This window comes from Saccopteryx bilineata, chromosome 12 (genome assembly GCF_036850765.1).
Source record: "Saccopteryx bilineata isolate mSacBil1 chromosome 12, mSacBil1_pri_phased_curated, whole genome shotgun sequence".
Lineage (NCBI taxonomy): Eukaryota > Metazoa > Chordata > Mammalia > Chiroptera > Emballonuridae > Saccopteryx > Saccopteryx bilineata.
Window position 1 is genome coordinate 48,337,432 of NC_089501.1, and position 18,765 is coordinate 48,356,196.

Here is an 18,765-nt window from a genome sequence, read left to right on the forward strand (position 1 = left end):
GGAGGGAAGATGGAGAGACGGACTCTCATATGCACCCCAACAGGGATCCACCTGGCAACCACTATTTGGGGCCAATGCTCAAATAAACCAAGCTATTTTTACTGCCTAGGGCCCATGCTCAAACCAATCAAGCCACTGGCTGCAGGAGAGAAGGGGGAAAGAAAGGGGGAGAGAAGCAGATTGTCACTTTTCCTGTGTGCTGCCTTGTCAGTTATTTCTTCTCTTTCACCAATATTAGTGAATGATTGATCATTTCTTCTTCCTTCTGATATCTTATCCACTCACTCTAAGAGTGACTGTTTTCTCTACCTTGAACTTTCCTGTATTACATGAATACCATATGACTCGGCCAGTCCCAGATTCTGTTATATACCACAAATAACCAGTGTTTGTTTCTTCATGGCTCTCAAGCTTCGTACATTATGAGTTTTTTGAAGCTTCAATTTCTCCTACCCATTTATACATGTAGACTCTTTTCTTTATAAGATACAATACCTCAATGCCATTGGGAAAGATAGAGCATAAAATATTTTGCCAAATGTTAAAAAAAATGTGGTGGAGGTGAGGGTAGGGAAATAATTTTAGAGTTAAAAGACAAACAAACCTACAACCACCCTCCTGGATAACAAATTGTTATCCTCTTATTACAGATATTTTTAGAAAGCTAAGGAAGATAAAAGAGCTCAACAAAATCATGTTATAAAAGAGAACATAGGGATATAAAATAAAATTTTCCAAATTATGATTTCTATTGTCTTCACTCTAGACTACATCATCTTTTTTTTATGGATGAAAATATTCCACATCTCCTGATTGCTGGTTCCTTCTAGCACAATGTAGCTCAATTACACTTAGTTTCAAAAGGTCATCTAACAGGCTGAAGTTTGATTGTTTTTGAGGTAGTATTTGAGTTCATCTAACAGGCTGAAGTTTGATTGTTTTTGAGGTAGTATTTGATTTCATCTAACAGGCTGAAGTTTGATTGTTTTTGAGGTAGTATTTGAGTTCATCTAACAGGCTGAAGTTTGATTATTTTTGAGGTAATACTACTCAAAGGGCAAGCTATGGGATGACACAAGGTATCAGACAGTTATGTTTTGACGTGCTCTACAACCCTGAATTCTGGGACAATTCTAACAGAATACTAATGTCCCATAAAGGATAAAGTTGGAAAGAAGGCCCTCTATATGCCTGATTTTAAATGAGAATGGCATCAGAAGTCCAGGGGATTCAATACCTAAGATGACTGAGAAGAAATATAGTATGTTTTAGTCTTTAAGAAACTATAAAAAAATGTCTGTTTCACTGCCACGCCTAGCTTAGCACAAATAACCACGAGAAACCCCATAATTGACTTCTAATATCAAAATTCCAAAAAATATTCAATAACACATTTTACTACATTAAAAGAAAAACATTTGCATGAGAAAAATGTCAAAAGACAAATGACAAACAATGAAAATTTGCATCTCATATAAAAAACAAAACAAAATTCTTAATATGAAAATAACTCTCATAAAAAAGGGCAATAACATAGACAGTTTACAGAAATAATGAATAAATAAAGTGCTTAAAACTTAATACCAGGAAGACAAACAATCCAATCCAAAAATGGGCAAAAGAAATGAATAGACACTTCTCCAAAGAGAACACACAGATGGCCAAAAGGCATATGAAAAAATGCTCAACATCACTAATCATTAGAGAAATGCAAATTAAAACCACAATGAGATATCATCTCACACCAGTCAGAATGGCGCTTCTCAATAAAATAACACAGAATAAGTGCTGGCGAGGATGTGGAGAAAAGGGAACCCTCCTGCACTGCTGGTGGGAATGCAGACTGGTGCAGCCACTGTGGAAAACAGTACGGAGATTCCTCAAGAAATTAAAAATCGAACTGCCTTTTGACCCAGCTATACCGCTGTTAGGAATATACCCCAAGAACACCATAGCACTGTTTGAAAAGAGGAAATGCACCCCCATGTTTATGGCAGCATTGTTCACAATAGCAAAGATCTGGAAACAGCCCAAGTGTCCGTCAGAGGACGAGTGGATTAAAAAGCTTTGGTATATATATACTATGGAGTACTACTCAGCCATAAGAAATGATGACATAGGATCTTTTACAACAACATGGATGGGCCTTGATAACATTATACTGAGCGAAAGAAGTAAATCAGAAAAAACTAAGAACTATATGATTCCATACATAGGTGGGACATAAAGATGACACTCAAAGACATGGAAAACAGGGTTGGGGTTACAGGGTGGGGGGAGGAGAGGGGGAGGGAGAGGGTTGGGGGAGGGGAGGGGCAGAAAAAAAATAAATAAAGTGCTTAAATATGGAGGAAATTTCAACTTCAATTGTATGAAAACAAATACAAGTTAGAACTACACTGATCTTCTGGTTGGGGGTTTTAAGAATTTCAAATGTGAAAGAGAGTAAGCTGTGGGTTAACATGGGTCTGTTGGATTTGGGAATTTGGTGGTCACTGCTGACTTCAGTTATAGCAGTTTCTGAGCTGTGATGAAATGGAAAGTTAAAAGATAAGTGAAAACCGAAGATGAAGGCAGATAGCTGTAGCCTCCTCTAAGGAATCTGCCCATAGAGGGAAGCTATGCAGTAGAGCAGCTTTAAAGAAGGCACAGACAAAGGGGAATGGTGTTCTCTTTTACATTGTAATGTTCGAGAGATAGGAATGTGATATAAGAGAAGTTCAACTTGTGGTAACAGAGGTTCGGAAATTTGGACCAACTTCACTATGAGGATTAGAGGAGTTGAACACAAAATAATTTGTTAAAGAGCTAACAAAGCAAGGAGTAATTATGCAGCCAAGATCAGATAGAAGCTGGAAACCCTGAAAGGTGCTCGTGGTGTTTGCATTGGGACATCCTGTGATTCCAGGTGATTGGGAGGCTGAGAAGCGGGAGAGAATTTTCCTAGACTCTCACAACTAGAGTGATACTAAAAAGCCCAGGCACCACTGAAGTCCAGGGCACCTGGCAACTCCTGGGGCGTTGTATAGGAAACTAGAAGAACATTATCTTAGTAGTATGAGATGTTGAGTCAGATTAACCTCACAGGGATGGAAGCCTTTCCTGGAAGAAGCCTTTTGGACTCGCTAACACTGTGAGCTACCTGCCAGCAATAAACTTCCATTTTCTTTGGATGAAAGCTACACAACCCTAGGTCTCAAATTACTTTTATTAATTTTTAAATAAAGTATCAAGCATTTAGTCAAAATAAGTAGATGCTCAAGGAGACAGTCCAATGTGAACAAAAAAAAAGACAGAGAAGGGAAAAAATTTAAATCAGAAAGTGGAGCAATCAGAAACCGCTTTTAAAACTATTCTTTACAAAGGAGAATTAGGATTGAGAATCATGGCACAGAATAGGAAATTGAAAATAGAAATTTTAGATCTGAAAATTACAATAATCACAATGAGGATCTCAGTGAATGAATTTAACAGAATTTTACACACATCGGAAGAGAGAATGAGCGAATCAGAAAATAGGTATAAGAAAATGTCCTAAAGAAAGCATGGAGAGACAAAAGAATAAAAAGACACAGAGAAGAGGCAAGAAATAGTTAAGATACAGGTAAGAAAATCTAATATAAATTCACTGGAGTCCCAGAAAGAAAAGAGAAAATGGGTTAAACTATTATTTGAGAATTTTCCAGAATTAAGATAAGGTCTCAAGAGATAAAATTATGAATCCTCACCACTCTCAAGTAGGATGAATACAAACTGAACAAAATAAAAACATGGACACATCAGAGTAAAACTATAGACAAAAAATAAAATTAAAAAGCAGTTGGCTGGGAAAAAATTAATATCTCATAAGAAACAATTTTTTTTTTTGACAGAGACAGCAAGTCAGAAAGATGGACAGACAGACAGGAAGGGAAAAACATCAATTCTTTGTTGTGGCTCCTTAGTTGCTCAGTGATTGCTTTCTCTTATGTGCCTTGACCACGGAGCTACAGCATAGCCAGTGACCCCTTGCTCAAACCAGTGACCTCTGGGCTCAAGCCAGCGACCCCACCCTCAAGCTGGTGAGCCCATGCGTAAGCCAGATAAGCCTGCACTCGCGCTGGATGAGCCCGCACTCAAGCAGGTGACCTCGTGGTTTTGAACCTGGCTCCTCCGCGTCCCAGTCCAATGCTCAATCCATTGTGCCACCACCTGGTCAGGCAAAAACAATTCTTATTGCAAAGATGACTTCTCAACAAAAACAATACAAGTGCCCAGAAAAGCATTTCCAATGACAGCCCATTAGCCAGCTACTGGAACTACTTAGTTTTCCTAAGTATGATAGACTTTCACAGTTCTACATTTAACACTTTCGTAATGCCCTACGCTTCTTCAACTAGTGAATTCTCACTTGGACTTTTAGAGACTTGGTTCAAATGTAATTTCCCTCTTTTGGAGTTTTACAGAATCTGGATAAATTCGCACAAAAATAGGTTTATGGATTTCCTTTGGGAAATAATACAGTAATTAATAAATAATATCACAAGAAACACATAGTTTATTCTATTGTTATTTATTAATTATTGTATTTGAAAGCAGGTGCTACCATAAACCTAACTTTGCTCCCCCCTGTCTGTGAGCCGTGCTGTGCTGCAGTATGGGATTTATTCAGACCTTGTACCAGGTGCTCTCTGAAGGACGGCACTGTGGCTTACAGGGAGACTCACATAGCTCTTGGCATGTAGAAGAAGCTTCTAAGTGTTTATTTGAGTTTCTCTGGATAACACTGTCCCCCCTTTTCAACCTCTGTTTAAAAATAAACCTCTCCCTTGCAACATGGTCCTTACGTAGCCTTGATTAAAATAATTTAGACTGTTGAAAGTGTACCAGCAGCGAAGGTTATGGAGTTCTGAGGAATACTGAGAAGTACTGGAGGCGCCGTGAGTCGCGCGAGTGTGTGGGAGACACCGGTCTGCGTGAGGAGTGTCGCGGTTAGAGCTCGAGCGCCAGTCAGTACAAAAAGTGAAGGATGAATAACTAGAAAATTGGTAAACTGTACTGCCTAAAAATTTCTATCACCAAAGCTTAATATTTAGGTAAAGCCTCTCGTTTTTGGCAGAAAGCAGTTAATTAGGATGAAGAGTGCTTAAAAAAGTATTTTCAAAGTCAAAGGATTATATGAAATGTGCCGCCCTGTGGGCAGCTTGGTCTCACTCTTGCAGTCCGTGGGGAAGACCCTGGTCCTTTCCGGTCACCTCACTCAGGAGAATGCCAGGCAACAAATGAGCTATTTGGGTCTGAGAAAATGATGACACTCTTCTCTTCTTTGGGAATAGTCAAAGGAAACAACAGAAACAAAATGGCAAGTTATAAAATGATACCTGCATTGTTTTTAACAACACTCACCTCCGTTTGTGATTATGGAAGTGAGTCATTTTTTAAAATGTTTTCTTGCTCCCGTATCTCCTCACTACATCCCCAGGTGAGTGTGTTATCAGGGTTGTAGTTTGTGTGAGTAAATGAATCAATCTCACTCTGTATTACAGGAAGGGTCTCATTTTAAATGAGAAATAAAAATGGAAAGACAAATGTTCTCCCAATATCAAAGGAATACAAAAACATTCAATGGGATATGAACTTACCTTCCCAATTTTTATTCTCGAATGCTTTCTGTTTTCCTAGTCTATATTTGTACATGACAACTTTCAAAGCCAAACGCTCTTTACCAACCGTAATCATGAACCTCCATTAAGATTTTATTTTTGTTTGTGAAGAGTTATCTTCTCCCCTTCTCTAGCGCTACAGTTTTAAATATCCAAAGTTGTTAATTTTTCAAGACTAAAACAATCAGAGAACTTAAAAAGAAATACACCTCCACTTGTTTATTTTCCTAAGACTTGTGAAATACAGTCCCAATTACAAATGAAAAGCTTTTCACATTTTATGCTGTCCAGACTCTAGGTGCAATCTCTTAGTAAACTGAGTAGAGAGCTAATGCTCCTGATTGCTGTGTAAACATTTCTTTTTGTGCTGCAGGAGATATTCCAGGCTATTTGTCTTTTTTAAGCTTTGCAAATGTAAAATATATTAATGTAGGTTACCTTAGTCTATTACAAATTCACCTCACTGTCTATTAACATATCTCAACTCTAACTTAATGGCACTTCTACCTGTATTATTTATTTTTCATTATCCCGTAATCCAGGGCTCTCTGCTGAAACTCTATAAAACACAACTATTAGGTCCAAATTCGAGGATAGGTCTGTTGGGACGTGGATTAGATAATCAAGTTATTTCGGCAGCTAAAGCAACTGCCACTCAAAAGTAGTGTGAATCTCCCACCAGTGCCTATTCAGCCACAATCCATGATTAAAAATTTCCGTATTCATCTCAGATTGCCTCTAGCGCCAACTCGAATTACCTTGCCAAGGTACCATGTATTTTTAGTTTCTCAGCCAATAAACTGGCAGCCTAGGTTTCTTCCTGTATATTTTCATTGCAATGAGGCTTCACAAACCTCAACTTCCCCAAAGAGAGTTCCCACTGAGCTGGAGACAAAAATTTCACGTTGTATCCGTCTCGGGTCAGAACATCATCTGTCAAAAGCAATTGTCTTTCTTCTCGCCTTTTTCCTTGTTAAGAATCCCAGCAAAATATGTATGAAGTGAAACCACAGGACAGGCATGTAGCCTGGCAATTTTAGAGGACAAAAAGCAAAGGACTATAGGCTTGGGTTACTGGGGTTTATCAGAGCACTTTTAAAATGTTAACAAGTTAGAGAAACCTAACTGTCCAGCAATAGGGGATAAGCTAAATAAATCGTAATTCATTCACTCACTAGAATGCTACACGGTTGTTAAAACTGATGCTAAAACCTACCTTTGTTGCCTTCCAAGGCAAATAATCCTGTTTGTATTATTGATTTTTATTTCTTTTTTTTTATTTTTATTAAGGATAAACATGTAGACTTATACATCCAGCCATGATGGAGATATAGGGGCTAGATTCATCCTGCTATTTTACATAACTGAAAAGCTAGATAAAAATATATAAAACAGGCCCTGGCCGGTTGGCTCAGCGGTAGAGCATCGGCCTAGCGTGCGGAGGACCCGGGTTCGATTCCCGGCCAGGGTACACAGGAGAAGCGCCCATTTGCTTCTCCACCCCTCCACCGCGCTTTCCTCTCTGTCTCTCTCTTCCCCTCCCGCAGCCAAGGCTCCATTGGAGCAAAGATGGCCCGGGCGCTGGGGATGACTCTATGGCCTCTGCCTCAGGTGCTAGAGTGGCTCTGGTTGCAACATGGCGACGCCCAGGATGGGCAGAGAATCGCCCCCTGGTGGGCAGAGCGTCGCCCCTGGTGGGTGTGCCGGGTGGATCCCGGTCGGGCGCATGCGGGAGTCTGTCTGACTGTCTCTCCCTGTTTCCAGCTTCATAAAAATGCAAAAAAAAAAAAAAAAAAAAAAAAAAAAAAAAAAATATATATATATATATATATATATATATATATATATATATAACCAGTGGTTTCAGACTTTGGACAACAGGGAGTGCAGGGAAGTAATCCTTGAGAGAAGGAAAGCCAGAGATGACAATTGACCAAGTCTTGGCTGACTGTTTGGAGTGAGCTTCCAGGCTGTCAAACAGGTAAGGGGAACCCAAGCTGAGCCTGGCAGCATCCCTGGGTTGCTGAGATAGAGGTGAGAATTTGGGCAGTACAAGCTGTACAAGCTGTACAAGGTGACTAGAACTAGCAAGGCAGAGTACCAGAGACAAGACTGAGCTCCGTGACGTGACGCAGGCTTCCCTGTGGGGTTCCCAGCTCAGTGCTAGTCAGCACCTGCTGGAGTCAGGATCATGAACAAGGAGCAGAGTGACACCAAGATGAGCTGGAAAACTTCAGGATGTACAGGTCTTGGTTTTAGTACTTAGAAAGATATTGCATCAGTCCTGTGGTCAAATATACCCTAGATTCAAGACTGCTCTTGTCCTGCCTATGAAAACTTAAATGCCAGAAAGGACCAATGGTTTCCTAAGTACCTGAGCTACATCCCAGAACACAGCTCAAAGATATTTCAAGGGTTCTAAAAGAACTTTTCTTACAGAGTAAATTTATAATGTCTATTCAGAAATTATGAGACAAGCAAAGAAATAGAAAAAAAAAGAATTATGATGATAAAACTCAATCATTAAAAAAGACACAAGAGTGGAAGAATGTTAGGATTAATAGAAAAAGATGTGTTTAAAAACTAAATATACTTCATATGCTCACAAAGATAGAGGAAAGCATAGGCACATTAAGGAGACATACAAAGATTAAAAAAAACCCCACAAACTAAATTTCTAGAGCTGAAAATACAATGTCTGAGATAAAAAATGCATTGGAGGGTATTGACAGCTAACAAAGTGATAAAATTAAATCATTAAAAATACCCAACTCATTTGAAAGAATGAAATAAAAAAGAGAACAAAGGATAGAATAAATGCAAACTATAGCAGAATATTAAATTAATTCAAAATTAATGCTCACATTAAGGTACATGTTTTAAACATCTCAAAAAGTAGAGATTATCAGACTGAATTTTAAAAAACTTACCCATAAAATACATGTTTTAATTATAAAATATAAATAAGTTAAAATGAATGGATAAGAGCTGATATAGACCACACTAACACCAACCCAAAGAAAGCTGCAGTAGCTATATTAATATTAGGTGTGGAGAATTCAGAGTGAAGAATATTCCCAAAGATAAAGAAGGTCATTTTGTGGCAATAAAGTGTATTCATCAAGAGGCACATGTTTTTGCAGTAATGACACAGCTTCCAAATACCTAAAAGAAACTGATAGGGGCCCTGGCCAGTTGGCTCAGTGGTAGAGCGTCGGCCTGGAATGCAGGAGTCCCAGGTTCGATTCCTGGCCAGGGCACACAGGAGAAGCGCCCATCTGCTTCTCCACCCCTCCCCCTCTCCTTCCTCTCTGTCTCTCTCTTCCCCTCCCGCAGCCAAGGCTCCATTGGAGCAAAGTTGGCCTGGGCGCTGAGGATGGCTCTGTGGCCTCTGCCTCAGGCACTAGAGTGGCTCTGGTTGCAGTAGAGTGACACCCATATGGGCAGAGCATCGCCCCCTGGTGGGCGTGCCGGGTGGATCCCGGTCGGGCGCATGCGGGAGTCTGTCTGACTGCCTCCCAGTTTCCAACTTCAGAAAAAATACAAAAAAAAAAAAAAAAAAAAAAAAAAAAAAAAAAAAGAAAAAAAAAAGAAAAGAAACTGATAGGACTGAAAAGAGAAACAGATGAATCATCAACTAGAGCCAAAGATTTCAGCTTCTTTTTTCCTAATAAATGATTGGCCAAGTAGACAAAAAAAAACCCCAAGGATATAGAGTATTTCAACAATATTAGCAAACAACTTGACTTAATTGATATTTATAGAACCATATAACTACTAAAAGCACGATACACATTATTACTAAGTGCATATAGAACATTTACCAAGATAAGCCATATTTGAGCCCCCCACCTCCAGTTGTAAAGTATTGAAATCATGGAAGTATCTTTTCTGACTAAAATAGAATTAAATTAGAAATCAGTAACAGAAAGATACCTGGAAGTTTTTCAATATTTTAGAAAATAAACAAAACAGTTCTAAATAATCCATGAGTCAAAGGAAGTTGGAAAGTATTTCGAATGGGATGAAAATTGAAATATTACATTAAAATTTTAGAAGATGCAGTTATTCAGTGCTTAAAAATGTTTTATAACATTAAATGCTTATATTAGAAATGAATAAACAAGTTAATGGACTCTATATTCAATATGAACATAGATATATTTCTTAAACAAGATTTTAATTAAAAATTGCAACAATATATAAAAGGATAACATATCATGATGAAATAGAGGTTATCTCAGAAATGCAAGGCTGACTTACTATGTAATTCCTTACGTTAATGGCTAATAATATAATATAATTCACCATATCATGAGATGAAGCAAGAAAATCACATGATCACAATAGATGTAGGAAAAGCATTTAATAATATGTAATATTTATTTTTGATTAAAAAAAACTCTAAGCAAAGAAGAAAGAGAGGGGAATTTCCTTAATCTAATAAAGGCATGTAGGAAAAATCTAAAACTATATTACTCTTAATGTTAAAAGTCTGGATTCTTTCCCCATAAGACCAGATATTAGTTAATAATGTGTGTTCTTAGCATTTTTATTATATAGTATACTGATGATCTTAACCAGTACAATAGGCAAGAAAAAGATAGTAAAAGTATATATAATGGGAAGTAAAAATAAATTGAATTTCCCTTGAATATCTACAAACAAAAACTGAAATTAAAGGACAAATACCATCAAAAATAGGAAATGCTTTGAAATAAATTGACAAGAGATTTGCAAAACATGTACACTCAAAACCTCAACATTTCATAGTGGGGAAAAAAAAAGACCAGAATAAATTGGAAGATATAGCTTGTTCATTGGTCAGAAGACTCAATAGTCCTAGGATACCAATTTTACCAAAATTTATTCATAAAAATAACAATTTCAGTCAAGATCCAAGCATGCTTTCTACAGAAATTCACATGCTGAGTCTAAAATTTACATGCAATTGCGATATATTTAGAAAAGCCATAACCACTCTGAAAAAGAGCAAGTAAAGAATTAACACTACTTGATGTTAAGACTTATTATAAAGCCACCAGTAATTAACACAACGTTATGGTGGCGTAAAGCTATTTACGTAGATCAGTGGAACAGAAAACACATATAGACCCACAAATACATGGGCAATTGATTTTCAAAACAAGTGTGAAGGCAATTCAATAGGAGAAAAGGTATCTTTTTAGTAAGTGGGGCTAGGACAATTAGGTATTCATATGCAAATTATAAACCTTGATCCTTATATTGCATTCAGAAATCAACTCAAAATGGATCATAGACCTAAATGTTAGACCTAAAACTATAAAATCTGTATAATAAAAAAATAGGAGAAAATTAATGACTTTGGTTTTTGGCAAATATGTCTTTGAATGTGATACAAAACCCCACAAACTATAAAAAAAAATCAATAAATTAGGTTTTATCAAAAATTTTATTAAAAGTTTTACTCTGTAGAGACACTTAGAGAAATGAAAAAGCAAGCTGGGAGGAAAGGTACATGAATATAGATCTATGATATATAAAAGAGCTTTTAAAAATCAATAAAAAGGCAAACCATGAAAACATGAGTCAAGTTTTGAACAGACATTTCGGCAAAGGAGACAATCAGATCACAAGTGAGAAGATGCTTAATCTCATTAGCTAATAGGGGAATGCAAATCAAAATCCCCATGAAATACACTAACTACATTAAAAGTATAGATACTATGGTAAGCAGAATTTTAGGATGACCCCCCTCAATGGCTCTTGACCCTGCTTAAGGTTCTTGTATAATCTCCTTCATTGAGTGTGGGCAGAGCCTGTGAATGTGATGAAATAATATTTTGAGGGTCAAAGGACTTCTGTGGATATAATTAAGTTCCTGTATCAGTTGAATGCATAATAGAGAGATTCACTAAATTGGACTGATCTAATCACATGAGGCCTTTAAATCTGGATTTGGAGGTTATTATGGGGAAGTCAGAGAGATCAGAAGCCAGAGAGGTATTCTGTGCACCAGTGCCAGCTTTACAGATGGAGTACAGCCACATGGCAAAGAATGCAGGCAGCCTCTAGCAGTTAAGAACAGCAGTCCATGGCCAACAGCCAACCAGGAAATGGGGACCTCGCTCTTACGACATTAAAGAACTGAATTCTGCCACACCACCGTTGAGTGTAGAAGAACTTGAGCTTCCAGATCAGAATGCAGGCTAGATGATGTCTTGGTTTTAGCCTAGTGAGATGCAGAGAAGTAAATCCTGCCACACTGGGCCTGGACTTCTGACCTACAGGACTGTGAGTTAATAAATCTATGTTATTTTAAGCCACAACGTTTGTGGGAATTTGTTGTGCTGTAATAGGAAATGAATACTATACGTGTCTGTGGAGATGGGAAAGAATTGGGACCCCCAGACAGTGTCAGCAGGAATATAGAAAGCATAGCCACTTAGGAAAATAGTTTGGCAGTTTCATCAAAAGCTAAACACCCTCCTGCCATAGGTCAGCTCATCTATGCCTGCAGCTTACCCAAGAGAAATAAAAGCATATCTCCCACAGAGACTTGCACACAAATGTGCAGAGCATATTGTTTACAATAGCCATAACTGGAAATGACTGAAATCTCTATCAGCCGGTTCATGGATGAACAAATTATGACATGGAATACTATTCGGGAATAGAACAAAATGAACTACTGTTACATGTATAATCATGAATAAATCTCAAATAATATTTCTGAGTAAAAAAAGCAGACATAAAGGATGGTGTATTATAAACATACATACTATTTGATTCAATGTATGTAAAATCCTCGGAAATGAGAAACAATCTATGATGTCAGCTGGCGGACTGGTTGCTGTCCACAGCTGTCGAGGAAGATAGAAATGGATTACACAGGGAGGAGGAATAAACTCCGGGGAGTAAAGGAGACAACAGTCACTATCTTGATTGTGGTGGTTGTTTCATGGGCATGTACATATGACAAAGCTCACTAAATTGTACACATTGCAGAATTATGAGTTATTATAGGGCAGTTATACCTCGGTAAATCTGTAGTAAACAACAAGATAGATGTTATCTATAAAATAAAATACAAAAAAAAAAAAGGGTAAGAGTTCATGGTTTCTTGTTCCATTCCCAACTCTGTTTCTAACTAGTGTGAGCGTAGGCAAGTAGCACAATATCAAAGTTAACAAAATATCAAAATAAACAAAACAGTTCTAAATAATCCACGAGTCAAAGGAAGTTGGAAAGTATTTTGAATGGAGTAAAAATTGAAATACACATAAAAATTTTAGGGGATGCAGTTATTCAGTGCTTAAAAATGTTTTATAGCCCTGGTCGGTTGGCTCAGCGGTAGAGCGTCGGACTGGTGTGTGGGGGACCTTGGTTCGATTCCCGGCCAGGGCACATAGGAGAAGTGCCTATTTGCTTCTCCATCCCCACCCCCTCCTTCCTCTCTGTATCTGTCTTCCCCTCCCACAGCCAAGGCTCCATTGGAGCAAAGATGGCCCTGCCACTGGGGATGGCTCCTTGGCCTCTGCCCCAGGCGCTAGAGTGGCTCTGGTCGTGGCAGAGCGACGCCCCGGAGGGGCAGAGCATCGCCTCCTGGTGGGCATGCCGGGTGGATCTCGGTCGGGCGCATGCGGGAATCTGTCTGTCTCTCCCCGTTTCCAGCTTCAGAAAAATACAAAAAAAAAATGTTTTATAACATTAAATGCTTATATTAGGTAACATAATATCTCTGATCTCAATATTCGACTCTGTAAATGGGTTGGTAGAATGGAATGAATCTGTACTGACCGCAGCTACCTTCTACTGGACCAAGCACTGTTTATTAAGTACCAAGCACTGGATCACTCTGTCCAGAGATGTGACTTAGTGAAATCAATGCCTTTTCCAAGATTCCAAAGTGAATCAATGGGAGGTTCAGGGTCAGACAGCTCTGTCTGAGTCCCCAGCCCGTGGGTTCAGTTCTCCATCTCTAAATTCGCTTCTAAGCAACCTTTCTAGCAGTTTAACTTGGATATGCTCTATTCCCTAGCATTTGACCTTTCCAGCTCCCTCCTATTTGCTGTCTTTTCCCACGGTTTAACATGAAGTGTAGATAATTTGTCATGTGATTTGTGTGATTAAACAGCACATTTCTTAATAATGTTAATGTGAGCCACGGAGCATAACTGTAGTCCACTGTGCTGAGAACTTAAACTGGATACAATTTCATCGTTAACATAACAGCTCACAAACCGCTAGTGTTTAATATAATTCTGAACCTGACTTTATACTTTCTCCCATTGCCTTTTCACTCAAGAAGAAAAAGAAAAACAACAACAACCCATTGTGTAGGAAAACACAGTTTAGGAAATTAACCTGACCTGAATCGAAGAGGAATGATCTACATCCCCGAAAAAACCTTGCCCAGGAGAGACCGTTAATAGTTTTCTCTGTCTTTCGTTTGCATTTATTTCCTGAGTATGCAGAGATATATGTATTACATACAATCAAATGAAAAATACTGTGCTAGTCAATCAATTAATTAATGAGGGTAGCATGTGAAACAGAAGAAGACAGGCTCATCAGAAAATTTCGCCGCCACGCATTAGCTCTGGCCCCCTCTTTCCGTCTTAAGTGGGCACGTGACCGCTGAGTCCGTGAGAGCCTGGAGAGTGAACTGATTAGTAATAATCTTCTCGGCCTTTGAGCAATACTCGTTCGTTACTCACATATCCTGGCTTACGCTCTTTACGATGGGTCCAAAATAAGGGTTTCAGGAGGACAGCGGCAGAACCTACTGCCAAACCCATTCCACAGAAGTAGTCCAGGGGAGGACCACAGCCAGCCCGGGGTGCACCCTTTTCCTGCACCCGCGCTCCAGGCTCCCTCTATGTTTTGTCTTTTTTTTTTTCTTTCCTACCTTGTATGAGTCTCTCCGTTCTTAATTTCTAAGAAACAAGAGGCTAAAGAAACCCAGAGATTGAGGGCCAGGCCTCTTGTCTTTTATTCTCTCTGTTCTTTTTCATTGCAAGTTGCTCTCGGAATGAGTTGCTCACTGCCAGGTGACTGTTGGTGTCCTGTCCCTCAGGTGCACAGGACAGGTGACACTGGTGAGACTTTATAGCAACTAGGAAACATACTAATGTGAATCTTATTATTTTTATGATATTGCAAATATCAATTTTTTTCTGTAGCTTTAAAATATTGCTTTATCAAGGTGCAGTTGATATAGGGATAAAGTATACATTTCAAGCATACAGTAAATTTTGACTTATGTATATACATAGGTAGAGAAACCATCATCACAATCAAGAAAATAAACAGCTCCTTCACCTACCAAAAAAAAAAAAAATACATCGATGACTTTGTTTTTCCCTTTAACAACCTGCCCCACCCACCTTCTCAGCCTTGTCATCTGTGTGAGAGAACTCTGACCCTGGCCATCTGCAGCTTGGATTTAGCCTACAGATATTTTGCTTGACTATGACATAGTATTAAGAAGTCTAAATCAGTTTTCAAAAACTAAAAATTGGCTGACCAGGTGGTGGCGCAGTGGATAGAGCGTTGGACTGGGATGCCGAGGACCCAGGTTTGAGACCCCGAGGTTGCCAGCTTGAGCGTGAGCTCATCTGGCTTGAGCAAAATAAAAAAAAAAAAATGCTCACCAGCTTAGACCCAAGGTTGCTGGCTCGAGCAAGGGGTTACTCGGTCTGCTGAAGGCCCACAGTCAAGGCACATAAGAGAAAGCAATCAATGAACAACTAAGGTGTCGCAACGAAAAACTTATGATTGATGCTTCTCATCTCTCTCCGTTCCTGTCTGTCTGTCCCCATCTATCCCTCTCTCTGACTCTGTCCTTGTAAAAAAAAACAAACAAAAAAATCCCTAAAAATTGGTAGAGTTTTATACAAAAGTTTATATTTCTGTTCCTTTTTTTTTTAATCCCAAGCTTTGGCAAGTCCGGCCGCCAGGTCTGCTGGCCGCCACGTGCTGGCAGGAGCTGTGCCCGGCCAGGCTCTCTCGACAAGGGGCTTTCTCTCCAGCTTGCGGCAGTTCCCACCAGCCTTGCTTTACTTATTGATGCTGTTTGTCTGGCCTTTGATTTTACCACCCGTGTCACTCAATCTTCCCTCTCTCCCAGCACGAGCACCCACTGCTCTCCCGAGCACCATAAACTGTTCTTTCCTGTGCTCTAATTCTTGCAGAGAGCTCCCCTGTTCTCCACCTCGCCAGCCCAGCAGTCCGCCCTCAGCTCTGCTCGCCTTATTTGATCTCTCTTTAGGAAGGAATGCACGGCTCCTGGCCCTGCGTGCCTGCAGCGTTCCTCTCCTCGTTAGCATGCAGCACATCCCGTTGTTAGTTCTCTGCACATCTGGCCCTTCTGCCAGAGTATGAGCTCCTCAAATCCGGGACACACATATCTTGTCCTCGGGTCCTCAGCATGAAGCCTGGTGCCCTACATAAGGCAGAGACCTGCAGTAAAAGTTTTAAGATGTCAAATATTATAAAGTTGATTCTTTTTTTGTTGTTTTTTTTTTGTATTTTTCTGAAGTGAGAAGTGGGCATGTAGACAGACAGACTCCCACATGCGCCTGACCGGGATCCACCTGGCATTCCCACCAAGGCGTGATTGTCTGCCCATCTAGGGTGTTGCTTTGTTGCAACCGGGGCCATTCTAGCACCTGAGGTGGAGGCCATGGAGCCATCCTCAGCGCCCGGGCCAACTTTGCTCCAATGGAGCCTTGGCTGGAGGAGGGGAAGAGAGAGACAGAGAGGAAGGAGAGGGGAAAAAGTGGAGAAGCAGATGGGTGCTTCTCTTGTGTGCTCTGACTGGGAATCGAACCCAGGACTTCCACACACTGGGATGATGCTCTACTGCTGAGCCAACTGGCCAGGTCTATTCTTTTTTTTTTTTTTTTTTAATTTCCTGAAGCTGGAAATGGGGAGAGAAAGTCAGACAGACTCCCGCATGCGCCTGACCGGGATCCACCCGGCACGCCCACCAGGGGCAAAGCTCTGCCCACCAGGGGGCGATGCTCTGCCCCTATGGGGCGTCGCTATGCCGCGACCAGAGCCACTCTAGCGCCTGGGGCAGAGGCCAAGGAGCCATCCCCAGCGCCCGGGCCATCTTTGCTCCAATGGAGCCTTGGCTGCGGGAGGGGAAGAGAGAGACAGAGAGGAAGGAGGGAGGTGGGGATGGAGAAGCAAATGGGCGCTTCTCCTATGTGCCCTGGCCAGGAATCGAACCCGGGTCCCCAGCATGCCAGGCCGACGCTCTACCGCTGAGCCAACTGGCCAGGGCCTTGGCCAGGTCTATTCTTAAAAACAAAATATATTTATTTTTTTCTATTCAGAAGGGAAAAATAATCCTAGACTCAACCTCAAATTAAATAAACACATTTTATTTGCAATTCTAATGAAAGTAGGCATATTTTTATATATTTGAGATCTATGCCAGTGTCTATCAGCTACATTTTCGCTGCCTGTTGACTGAGTTAAACGCAACAACCATGGGGACTCACAGGTGGGGCTGTTGAAAGATCCCTTGGCTCATAGGACAGACGTTTTTCAATCTCATTTCCCACATTTTTGGAAAATACAAGTTCCCACTCACACATGTGATCAGCGTGCTTTTATCTAGGAGCACATAAAAGCATAACATATATGTGTATTACATAGGATTTTTCTAATTGGGAGCTTCTTACACAGGAAGTTTTCTAAACATAGGCCAGTTATTTTATTAAAAAAAAATATCTTAGCTAGTCTTCCTACATTTTGGTGAATCTAACTAAAATCCTGAACAGAAGCCATTATATTTCTATTGGGTCATATAAAAAAAAATCTTTATGCTACAAATCTTTCCTTAGATTAAAAGCATTGGAGTTCGATGCTATTCTTCAGTAGCAGGCATGAAAAACAAACAAACAAAAACCTGACTTCTTTTTTATTTTTTTTTCAATTCTATTATTGTTAAAAAACCCATTTTGTGACTACCTACCCTGTTCAAAAAGCCCTATAAACACCGTGGAAATAAAGAAATGAATAATACCTAGTCTATCTTCTGAAGGACCTCACAGTGTATAGGAGCAACTGAAAAATATATGAACATTTTGGGTAATGGAAACAGCTCAAATAAAAGCCCAGAGATGGGAACATTAGCCCGGGTATTTAGAGAACAGTCACGTATATCACTCCTGCCCGAAATACAGCGTGTGCCGGGGCTGGAGAGAATGTATGAAGCTGGGCGTTGCGAAGCGAAGAAGACATTGTGCAAGGTTAAATATCAGATCTGAGGAACGTGGGTTTATATTACACACAGGTAATGGAGAATCATTAAATACTGGAGTGAGGGTTGAGATGGGAAATGGATATCTGGATATCTCTGTGTGTCAAGGTATCAAAATTTTAGGCTTAACATAAGATTCTGCCCCTCCTCCGGCAGATATTTTTGAAGATTTGAAAGGTGTTTTAAAAATAATAACTTCTCAGGTTTGATTCCTGGCCAGGGCACACAAGAGAAGCGCCCATCTGCTTCTCCACCCTTCTCCCTCTCCTTCCTCTCTGTCTCTCTCTTCCCCTCCCGCAGCCATGGCTCAATTGGAGCAAAGTTGGCCCAAGCGCTGAGGGCGGCTCCATGGCCTCCGCCTCAGGCGCTAGAATGGCTCTGCCCTCCCCCTGCTTCTCATTTCAGAAAAATACAAAAACAAAACAAAACAAAAATAAATAAAAATAATAATGGTACTGAAGTCCCATGGAAAATGAGCCATCTGTACAACCCAGAAAATTCAGTTCCCAAAGATAGTGCTGTAGCATGTTTGGGATTTATGTGGTCATATAATGTTGAGCACATTTTATTATTTAAACAAATTTTGTTAAATTTGTTTTGATCTTGTAAGGAAAGCAACTCCAACCTAGTGACCTCTGTACCACTGACTTAGTAGACCATTATCCTGCCCACTCCAATGAATCAGGTACTATTTAAAAAATCGGCCTGGGAATCGAGTAGAGAACGAGGGAAAGCAGAGCTAAGACCCACAGGGTGACTGCGCTGAGACTCTTTTCCCGTCTTCTTCCCCACGCTGATGGATGATTATAATTTGCTTTATCCCTGCTGATAATAAATTTATGCTTTCTTCTGCCAGCATGTGTA

At 39.9% G+C, this 18,765-nt stretch overlaps 1 non-coding gene across 1 annotated transcript; it reads left to right on the plus strand.

Annotated features, from left to right (window-relative positions):
- The first annotated feature begins 8,826 nt into the window (after positions 1-8,826).
- TRNAS-GGA (transfer RNA serine (anticodon GGA)) lies at positions 8,827-8,902 on the plus strand. The gene has a single exon. It is a non-coding gene; the product is annotated as a tRNA-Ser (tRNA).
- Positions 8,903-18,765: the final 9,863 nt, after the last annotated feature.